The sequence below is a fragment of the Trachemys scripta genome, chromosome 4 (assembly GCF_013100865.1).
Source record: "Trachemys scripta elegans isolate TJP31775 chromosome 4, CAS_Tse_1.0, whole genome shotgun sequence".
NCBI classification, from domain to species: domain Eukaryota; kingdom Metazoa; phylum Chordata; order Testudines; family Emydidae; genus Trachemys; species Trachemys scripta.
In genome coordinates, this window is record NC_048301.1 from 129232395 (window position 1) to 129242979 (window position 10585).

A 10585-nucleotide genomic window follows, 5' to 3' on the forward strand; every position below is an offset into this window, starting at 1 on the left:
GGCCGGAGCCCTGGGAGGAGGGCGGTGAGCCCCGGCGGGGACTCCGCTCTCCCCCCGGCGGCCAGAGCGCCGGGGGCAGGGCGGCGAGAGGGCGGCGAGCCCCAGCCAGGGCTCGCCACTCTCCCCCCGGCGGCCGGGGGGAGGGCACCGGGGTGGAGGGCGGCCAGAGCGCCAGGGGGAGGGTGGCGAGCCCGGCCGTGGCCCCGATCTCCCCGGGGGCCGGAGCGCCGCGCTGCCCCCCTCCAGGTGCCGCCCCAAGCACAAGCTTGGTGGGCTGGTGCCTGGTCAGTGGTCGTCCCCCCCACCAAGTTTTCAGAGGTCTTTATGCTCTGTGATGCCTTCCACTACCCCTGCCCTACCGGGCAGGACATAATATAATCACATATCATGTTCTAGAGCAGGGGTAGGTAACCTATGGCACGTGTGCCGAAAGCAGCACGCGAGCTAATTTTCAGTGGCACTTACCTTGCCCGGGTCCTGGCCACCGGTCCGGGGGGCTCTGCATTTTAATTTAATTTTAAATGAAGCTTCTGAAACATTTTATAAACCTTATTTACTTTACATACAACAGTAGTTTAGTTCTATATTATAGACTTATAGAAAGAGTCTGTCTAAAAACGTTAAAATGTATTACTGGAATGCAAAACCTTAAATCAGAGTGAATACATGAAGACTCGGCACAGCACTTCTGAAAGGTTGCCGACCCCTGTTCTAGAGGCTGACACAACTTTGTCCACCACCTCCTGAATTTTTCTGAGATCATGCCCCTGATTCCCATGCTGGAAACCTCATCTTACAAGTGATGCTCTTCCATTGAGAAAGCAGAATCCATGCTATCTGACTTCTGTATCCAATCAAAACAACTCGAGTAACAAAAGACTCATTTATGATTTTGTTCATTATTCTTTCTATTACGCTAGTGTTCAGAGGCCCTGGTCAGGATCGGGGCCCCATTGTGCTGGGTGCAAACGAAGGGCTGATCATTTAATTGTAACTCATGAGCTATTGACCAAAGCATAGGACTGAAGGACTGCACCTGTACGAGGGCCGCCTGACATTGCTTAAGTCTCAAGAGGTCTTACAGTAGGTCTAAATGTAATTCACACCTGTTTTAAGACCTCCTTACCCTGCCAGAGCAGAGGAAAGGGACTGTAGCGTGGGGTACGTTTTCACTGCACAGTTAACGGGGGTGATCAGCATGCAGGTCTGAGCACCTGGGTTAGCCTAGCCTGGGGGTGAGCAGCCCCACTGCAAAGCCCCACTGCCTGAGCCAGGCCCGAGTTGCCCCAGCCACGCTGGCACTGTAGGATAGCTGGGGGCATAGCCAGTGGTTCTTAGGGCTGCACTAAGTTTCGCCACCCCATGAATTCTTTTGTGTATGTTGTGGAAAAAACTCGTCTGTCCCTTCCCGGGCCTCTGTGCAGAAGTGCTCTTAGCCTCCAACCAAGTAAAGCAAACCACTTCTGGCCAGCCCCACTGATCTCTGTCCCCAGTCTCAGCTCCAGCGGGAGTCAAGGCGTGGATCCAACTGCTGACATTCACGCCACACTGATTGTGGAACCAGGAGGCAGCCGCAGGGCATGAGACGGGAGAATCAGGCCCACCACAGGCAGAAATTACTTCTGCCCCAATTCAACAAGGTACTTAAGCACTTGCTTAACTCTGAGCAGGTGAATAGTCCTACAGAAATCCAAAGGAGGATCAATCGCCTGCTTAAAGGGAGGCATGTGCTCAAGTACCCTGCTGAACGGAATAATCTGCTGTCAGCGAAGAATGTCGTGACCTGCCTGGGGACAAGGCACAACAAGGAAAAGTTTGTCCTGAATATTCAAGACAAACTTTCTGTCCAACTCTGCGGCCCTCCTCTCCCATAGGCAGGCGCTGTGCGCTCCAGTTCTGTAATGGCAGTTGCCAAGCAGACCGTCCTCAGGAGGAAATCCTCTCTTAGGGGTTTCCTCACTTGACCACACATATGGTAATGCAGACTTCCCATCCCTTGGAGTAACTCTCACTGCACAGCTGACTTCCTTTCTCTCTCTGTACATATTAGCGCCCAACCCAGTCCAGCAAGGCACTGGAATCCAGGGACTAAGCTAGCCGAAGATTTAAAGATTCCCCTTTGCAGAGGAATACATGAATTGCCAGACTGAATCAGACCCAAGATCCATTATCCAGTCCAAGGTCCTGTCTCCAGACACTGTCCAGCACCAGCTGCTTCAGAGGAGGATGCAAGAAACCCATCAGAAGGCAGCTCTGGGATAACCTACCCCGAGGGAATGTTTCCTCCTGATCCCCATTACTTAGAGGCTGCCTCATGCCCTGAAGCATGAGAGTTGACAGCCCTTCCAAATCTCTTGGGTTTTAAAAAAAAATCCTTCTAACTCTGGATATTCTCATCCTCGCTTTATAGTGGATCCAGAAGACTGAAAGAATTCCTGTGTTTTCCCGCACAGACACTCTGCTTGTAACATTTAAAATTCAGGTCTTCCCAGGTCTTGTTTTCTCGGGGAGACTTTGTAGAGGATTGGCAAAGTTGTGGATTTCTGACATCACCTGATCGGTGGAGGAAAGAAAGAAAGGATTTTTCTTCCGACTGGGGGTTTTCTTTACTTTTGTTAGTGCCTGTTTAACTAACGCTCTATGTTAAAGATTAGATACCCCTGATGGTTCAGTTAAGGACCAAGGAAAACTCCCTGTCCAGATCTCTAGTTCTCCAAGGAGACTTCCAACAAATCCAAGGAAGATTTGCTGTTTCTGAGGAAGAAACTTTTTACTGGGGCCAGGGGAGCGCGGGAGGCGGGATCCAACGCTTCGAAGGCATCTGTAAATATCATAAAGAAGCAAAAAAAGGGACAGAAGCCCAAAATTGATCCAGTTCTGTGCATGCCCCCCCCCCCAGTATCAGAGCACCCCCCACCCCCATGAATGTACTTATACGCACAACCCCCGGGAGGCAGGGAGGAACTAAGGCATACAGGGACTTTCCCAATTTCCGAGTAGTGCCACAACAACAAGACCCCCGTCTCCCCAGTAAATTGACTTTGAGAGGGGGAAAAAAAACTGGCCTCACAGAGCCGTATATTTTCCAGAGTGATTCAGAGCCAGGTCCATCCTCTCCCTGCCAATGGCCCCTCAGTACTTATAGGGTACAGGCAGCACGTTGAACGTCGGCCCCACAGCATGTCAGAAGTCGCTTGAAACTTATCAAGAGGCCAAAGATTTTCCGCTGGCTTTAATTACATTGAACTCCCTGAATGAGGTAATGGAAAGAGCCCCTCCCCTTCCCCATCCTCTATCCAAGCCCCCTCTGCAGTTCAGCATGGCACCAGGTGTTTATTTACCTTTCCCCCGAGCCAGCAACATGCGTAAGGTTAACCCCCCCCCCCCCCCCCGTGGATTCCGTCCGCTGACCGGCTCCACACAGGACTGCACAAAGCTAACGCAGAACAGATCAGGGAGGAGGAAGGAATGCAAGGCCAAGAACAAACCCAGCCTTGCTGTGCAATCCGGGGCTCGCGCCATGCAGCCCCCGCCCAGCGGGGCCAGGGCACAGTTCAGCTCTTTATGAGCGACCCAGACTAAACACTCCCACCAGCCTCATCAGAGGTAACAAGCCCTCAGAACGCATAGGGTGACTGGCTGCGTTTTGTCTCCGCTACACTCACGGAGCCAGGAAAAGGGGGAGCTGGGAAGGCGGACGACAGAGAGGGACCAGCGGGGTGTGTGATTCCAGCCAATTCCCTAGCTAGTAGAGCGCTGCCAGACCAGCACAGAGGCCATGGCTTGGTTTTATGCAGCTGCTCAAAGCTGCTGGGGGACAGGCCTAGGAAAGGTGACCAGGCTCCGGGGAGGGGGCACTCACACCAGGGCCATTCTAGAGATGGGCCGAATGCCACGAAAGTTTTAGAACCCAAACCTGGACTCCACATTTTCCAACTGGACGCTCTCTGTATAACAGGCCAGATCCCAACAACCCCACACGCCACAGCTGGAACCATATGTGAATTTTGCAGCTCAGAGCCATCCCTGGGCATTTCCAATCCACAATAAGCACTGATGTTAGCTATCATGCAGGGGGGTAGAGGGCTTTTAGGCCCAGATCCTCAAGGGTTTTTAAGAATGGAAGTTTAAGAATCTGGGCCTTAGCTCTTTAATTCTGCCTGTTTAAGATGCCCGCCAGAGAGCCATTTGGGACCTGATCCTCCTTGTACGTCAGGAGTCACTCCACTGAAGTCAATGAAGTAAAACTGGAGTTCGTGAGAGGGAAATCCAGCCACTCTGACTGTGAACCAGAGCTGGGGAACTCCTGGAAGCTTGGAAGGCTGGGTTTTGATAAGCAACAGAAGCTGAGATGCTTCCCCGAACCTTGTCTGGATTAGCAATTGTCTGGAACCTATTTCTGGAGCCTCACGGTGGGATGTTTGCACCAGATTTTGGCCCCTCGGGTCCCAGACAGGAATCAGGATGTGAACATGAAAGGCAATGGAGGGAGAGATGAACCAAACTTTTACAAACTTCCAATATAGGATCGCAGGATTATAGATACATAGGGCCGGAGGAGACCTGACGAGGTCATCTGGTCCAGCCCCCGATGCTGTGGCAGGGTACCTAACCTAGACCATATGCTGAAGAACAAAATTATAGGCAGTGATCCAAACTGCTTCACACTCCCTGTGACTAGAGAGTGCAGGAGCTTAGACAGGAGAGCATCAGAGCATCAGAGTTCGAGTCCTTGTTGGCTGGTTAATGTGGAGGGCAAGGATGGTCTTGAGGTTAAAACACAGGCCTCAGTCCAGGGAATTTAGGTCAAAGCTAGCCAAAGACCAAAGCTACATCTGCACAGCTCCCGCCCTGACACACTGCCACCCCGGTCCCCTTCCATTCGTGCTGGGGGAACTGCCCTGACCGCACTTACGGCAGTGACACGGGGTGAATCTTTCCTGCTCTAAAGCTCTCCGCCTGTTCCGCCAGATGTAACACACGGCTGCCCCCGCCCCTCCATGCCCAATGAGCCACCACGGGGAGGGCAGCGTGGCAGATGCAGCCCATCACACGGGAGGCTCCTTTGGGCTACGGCCAGCCCTGACATCTGCCTCTCCTATTTTATTCACACACACCTGTCTCCTCTGTGAATTAGCTGCGTACGCAGTCACATGGCTCTGGGACAGGCCTGGCCTGACTGAGTGCTCCCCTCGGGCTGCTGGCTGCTGCTGTAGCCAATGGGATCTAAAGAACTGGACTCCTGGGTTATTTTTTAAATCTCTCTCTCTCGGCAACAGAGCCAGGTTTCCATGGTGTTTCCTGCAGCCCATGTGAACTGCAGCAGGGCCTCTCCCAAATGCTTTGTGCTTCTTTAGGGCCTTCCTTCAAGTTCATGGATGGGGAAACTGAGGCACAGAGCAGGGAGGGGATTTACCCACGCTCACACCTGGAGCCAGGAGTCCAGACTCACCATCTCCTCTTCTAACCGGTGGGCCAAACTTCCATTCTGTGCGCGTTTCTGGTGAAGATCACACGAATTGATTCATAGATAAGACCAGAAGGGATCATCTAGCCTGACTTCCTGTATCAGGCAGGCCCTAGGACTGCCCTGAATTAATTCCACTTTGAGCCAGAGCGGCTCTTTTCGAAAAAATCATCCCATCTAATCCACCGCGACCCTTGTGAAGGGTCCCACTGGCTGAGGACCCTCGCTGTTAAAAACGTGAGCTGTATTTACAGTCTGAACGTGACTAGCTTCAACCTCCGGCCACTGGCTCTTGTTAAACCTTTGGCTGCTAGGTTAAGGAGCCCTCTGTTATTAAATTTCCATTGCCCACGTAGGTACTTATAGACTGTGATCCAGTCACCCTTTAACCCTCTCTTTGTTAAGCTCCATAGGTTGAACTCCCGGCGCCTGTCGCTGTAAGCCATGGTTTCCGATCCTGCAATCATTCTCCTGGGGCGGACGCTGTGGGCCACACGACTACCCTGCTGGCGCCCTCCTGTCCTGGGTGCAGCCAGGTGCACACGAGCCTCGTGGGGGTCTGTGCCCTCCTTTCCCGTGAACGATTGAGGGGACGAGCCTTTCCTTGCCCCTTGCTGCAGGGGTCAGATGCAGGATGCACGGGGCAGGAGCTGATGGAAACAGAGGCCACTGGTCAAGCTAAAAGCCTTTACCACAGCTGATAATCTTGGGGCTCCTACTGGGTATCCATTGTCATGCCAGCCCTCTTGCCTCCCCAGCATAAGAGCTGGTGAGGCAAGGAGGTCTCTAGCCCCACAGGTATTTGCATGGGCTTATTGCTTGCATAAGGTGATTACTGTTACACCCCCATCTCCCTCCCCACACACACACACACTCCCATAGGTGACCTCTAAATCAGGGCACCTGATCTCTGCAGCAGGGCACGCGCTCTGCAGCAGGACGGCAGGCTTCTGGGACCACAGCCAGCCACTCAGGCTAGAGTTGGCTCCAGGCGGCGCTCCTACAAGCTGTTGTGACATCCTCTTCCTGCAGCCAAGCGGCCTCAGACGGGGGGTCACCTTGGCTCTGAGCAGCATCTTACTAGGCGTGAGCAATCCCTTTGACCGAAGACAAGTGGATAAAGTGCTAGGCAGTGCGAGTGAGGGCCTGGGCATCTCTTGGAAATGCCCCACTGATCAGGGGCAAACCCATCAGTGCCATCAGCTTTTGGAAAGCAAGATTCAGTCCGCAGATGATCCTGCAAACTGAGCCCTGCTTCATAAGGAGCATCTCATCCAGGAGGCTCCTGTATATATAGGGCTCATTCATCCAGGCTCTTTGCATTTCCAAAGCATGCAAGAGATCAGAGATCACTAGATCTCTGAGTTAAACATTAATTAACTCCCCCCCCATGCCCCTGGGCAGGATGATTAGCCTGGTTGCTTTAAAACTGATGAGGAAACTGGGACAGAGGTGAAGCAACTTGCCCAAGGCCATACAGTGAGTCAGCGGCGGAGCTGGGAGTAGCTCTCCAGAAGGGACCCAGGTCTTCGGCTGGTGGGATCCGCTGGGAGTCTCGCCTTTCCCCATCCCCCGCCCACAGCGCTGCTGAAGGGCAAGCCGACTGGTGGGAATGGGAAGTTGGCATCACTGGCCAGTGCCTCAGTAATCTTAGATCTCCTTTCTTCCAAACAGGAGCAATAGACTTCTCCTGCTGGGACACACACACCTCTCAGCCCGGTTACTGTAGAAACGAAATGAGCGCTGGGATGGCAAAGAATCCCAGAGCTAATTAAGGTAATTACAGCTTCACACCAGCTGCTCCTGAGGTCCAAGGACCTTCTGTAACTTGTGGAGAATATCAGCAGCACGGGGGGACTTTTTAACTCTGTCTTCACTCGCCTTGTCTGAGCCACAGGCAAACACAGCGGAGGAGCCAGAGGACACAGCCTCCCCTCCCTCTCCCTGGCTGGGCACCCAAGGGCCAGGAGTTAAGTGCTCAGGGCCGTGCCTTGGTGCGGCCCCTTGGACTTCGCTGGGCTCGCGTAGGGCACCGTGTGCTGGTTGGCGTGCAGTGCGAAGTTTGGGGAATGGCATGCTGGGAAGCTGGAGGTTGGTCTTTGTTGTGAGAGCCTTGATTGGAAGCTCCCATCTACCTCTGACACACAAAGGGTGAAATCCCACTGGCCCCACTAGCTCAATGGCTAATCTCCCGTTGATTTCATCCCAAACCCTTTCCTCCTCCCCACACTCCATAAACATACTAAGATGATACCCCGCCTGCCGGGAGCTTTCCAAATGCCTGAGATAGGGCACAGTATCCTACACCCACGAGAGGCCCAGCATCGCTTCAGCTCTGCTCATTCGTTCAGTGGCATGGTGGGAGCAGATGCTAATCCCGTGTCCATCTGGAAGCTGTGCACGGCTCGTCATATACCAGCATCTGTGATTATGTGACTTAACTGCTGCAACCAGTGCAGGGACTGCCCTGGAAAGGCGAGCGTCTGGGTGCACATGTTGTCCACGCAGAGATAGATTTAGCACCGGCTGGAGGTCAAGGTGCTCCAAGGGTGTGTGATATGCAGCAGCAGGGGATTTTTGCACCAAGCTCCCAGCTGTTGCTTCCAGCTGTGAAAGCCTTTCCAGGAATCTCAGGAGAAGTGACCCTAGCTGTGCCCGGCCAAGGAGAGCTCCATCTGCTGGAGGTGGGCGAAGGGGAGAGGGATGGAGCGAGCCAGCTTCGGAGGAGCAGGCTGGCACTGGTGAGAGAAGAGGAGCTCAGCCAGCCAGCTGCAGGTCTGTGGCTAATGTCGAGTTGTGTTTGTGGAGCTGGACCTCAAAGGCAGTAGGAATAATAACAGCAGCACCTTTCCTCAGTAGATCTCAAAGCCCTTCACCATCTTTAATCCACTTATCCTCACAGCAGCCAAGAGGCAGGGCAGGGCTGGGCTATTATTGCCATTGTAGAGATGGGGAACTGAGGCGAAGTGAGTTGCCCAAAGTCATATAGGTAGGCTGTAGCAGAGCAGAGAATTGAATGCAGGTCTCACAAGTCCTAGGCTAGTGCCCTAACTGCTAGACCGTCCTTCCTCACTGGCTGGCCCCTCTCCCCTTGATACGTGCTGCAAGTGCTTTACAAAAACAAGCAGTTGTCTGCACAGCACGACGGTGAGTAACAGAGGTGTCAGTTTGCTGGCAGTTTGGATACAATGACAAAAAAATTGTTTAGGTCAAAAAAATGTCCCCCCTCCTTTGTAGAGCTGAGCCCCTAATATATTCGGCTCTGCTCCCCCAGGGTCACAGGCCATTGCCCTTCCTAGTCCCAGCAAGGTGTGCCCTGCATGCAATGCTAACCATGCCCAGGGATTGGGCTGCCTTTGGTCTCTCCGGGCAGAGTCCTGCCCCTGAGAAATCTCCGGCTCAGCACGGGGAGCCCAAAGCAAGGTCTCCAGGGGCTGCACTGGCCCTGTGGAGCACAGCTCTCGGGGGCCGTGAGAGGGGTGAAGGGGTCTCTGAACCAGGGCCTGACATGTTAAAGGCTTTGCGGGCAGAGCCCAGGGGTTTGGATTCTGTTTGCCATGGGGCCAGGGGAAGAGGTGAATCACAGGTGCGATGTAGCTGGTGTGGCAGCAGGTGGCACCAACCTCAGCCCGCTTGTGGTGGTTTCACTCGGCCCTGGTGTGGAGCAGGAGGTGGGTCATGGGCTAGGGCTGTGCTAGAGACGGGGCTGCGGGAAGCTCCTGGCTGGGGCAGCCACTGCGCAGCCGAGGGTGCAGCACCCCGACAGTCTGTGTCTTATGCAATGAGACGCCTTGGGGTGTGGTGATGAGGTCAGCCAGTTTCACTGCACCTAGGGCGGGGAGGCAGCCGGGCAGTCTACCTGTGCCAGCACCTTACAGAGATTTGGGGGAGGTGGCAGTATCACCACACCCTGCCATGCCTCACTGCCGCCTTCACTCTCACTCACACCCAGAGACACACCCCTCTGCACACACGCACACACATGCCCATTCCAGACCTGCACCATACACACACCCTGCATGCACCCCCACACACACATCCCCTCCATACACACATTTCTATACAGATCCACACCCCACACATCCCCTCCATACACACATTCCTATACAGACCTGCACCCCCCCACACACACATCCCCTCCATACACACATTCCTATACAGACCTGCACCCCACACATCCCCTCCATACACACATTCCTATACAGACCTGCACCCCCCACACACACACATCCCCTCCATACACACATTCCTATACAGACCTGCACCCCACACATACCGTCCATGCACACCCACCTATACAGACCTGCACCACACACACATCCCCTCCATACACAAACGCATGCACACACCCCATACACGTGTATGCACAAACACGTGCCACTTATATACATGCATAGACACACAAAACTATACACATGTGCACCACATACACGCTACTTACACTCATGCACACACACAATTATACACAAAAAACCACACCCTATTATACAGACACACTAACTCTCACAAACCCTCCCCTCTGTTTCTACCCTACCCAATGATTTTTTTTGTAGAGTCACACCACATCCCAAATGTTACATTCAATCTTTTCTAACAACAAAACCACCAAGCTACACAGAACCATGAGCTTGACACCGTTACCTCAGTCCTCCACTCCCTCCCTGCTCCCCGCGTCTCAGTGGAGTGGCTACACCAGTGCTGGAGGTATAAGCCCAGCTCAGGTAGACGTACCTTTGCTCTCTCGGATTGGGCTAGCACGCTAGAAATAGAAGTGTAGCCTCAGTGGCATGAGCAGTGGGATGGGCTTGCTGCCCCGAGTACATCACACCCTGTCCATGGCCCCACGAGCTCGCGGGACTTCCTTGTCAACCTCCTCCTGGCACTGGCCAAAATGGCCACCTACAACAGCAGGAGGAGGATGCTGGACGAGGGGGAGTTCCCCCCCAATCTCCGGGCGGAGTTCCTCTGGGCGGCATCTGCTGGCTCCCTAGACAGCTTTGAGGAGCAGTGGGCGCTGCCCAAGTTTCTCTGCTCAGTGTCCTCCTCAGGGTCCCTAGTTTTGAACCTGTGAGCCGGCTCAGTCTGGAGTGCCAGTGCTGGTCACCTGGTCCTGATCAT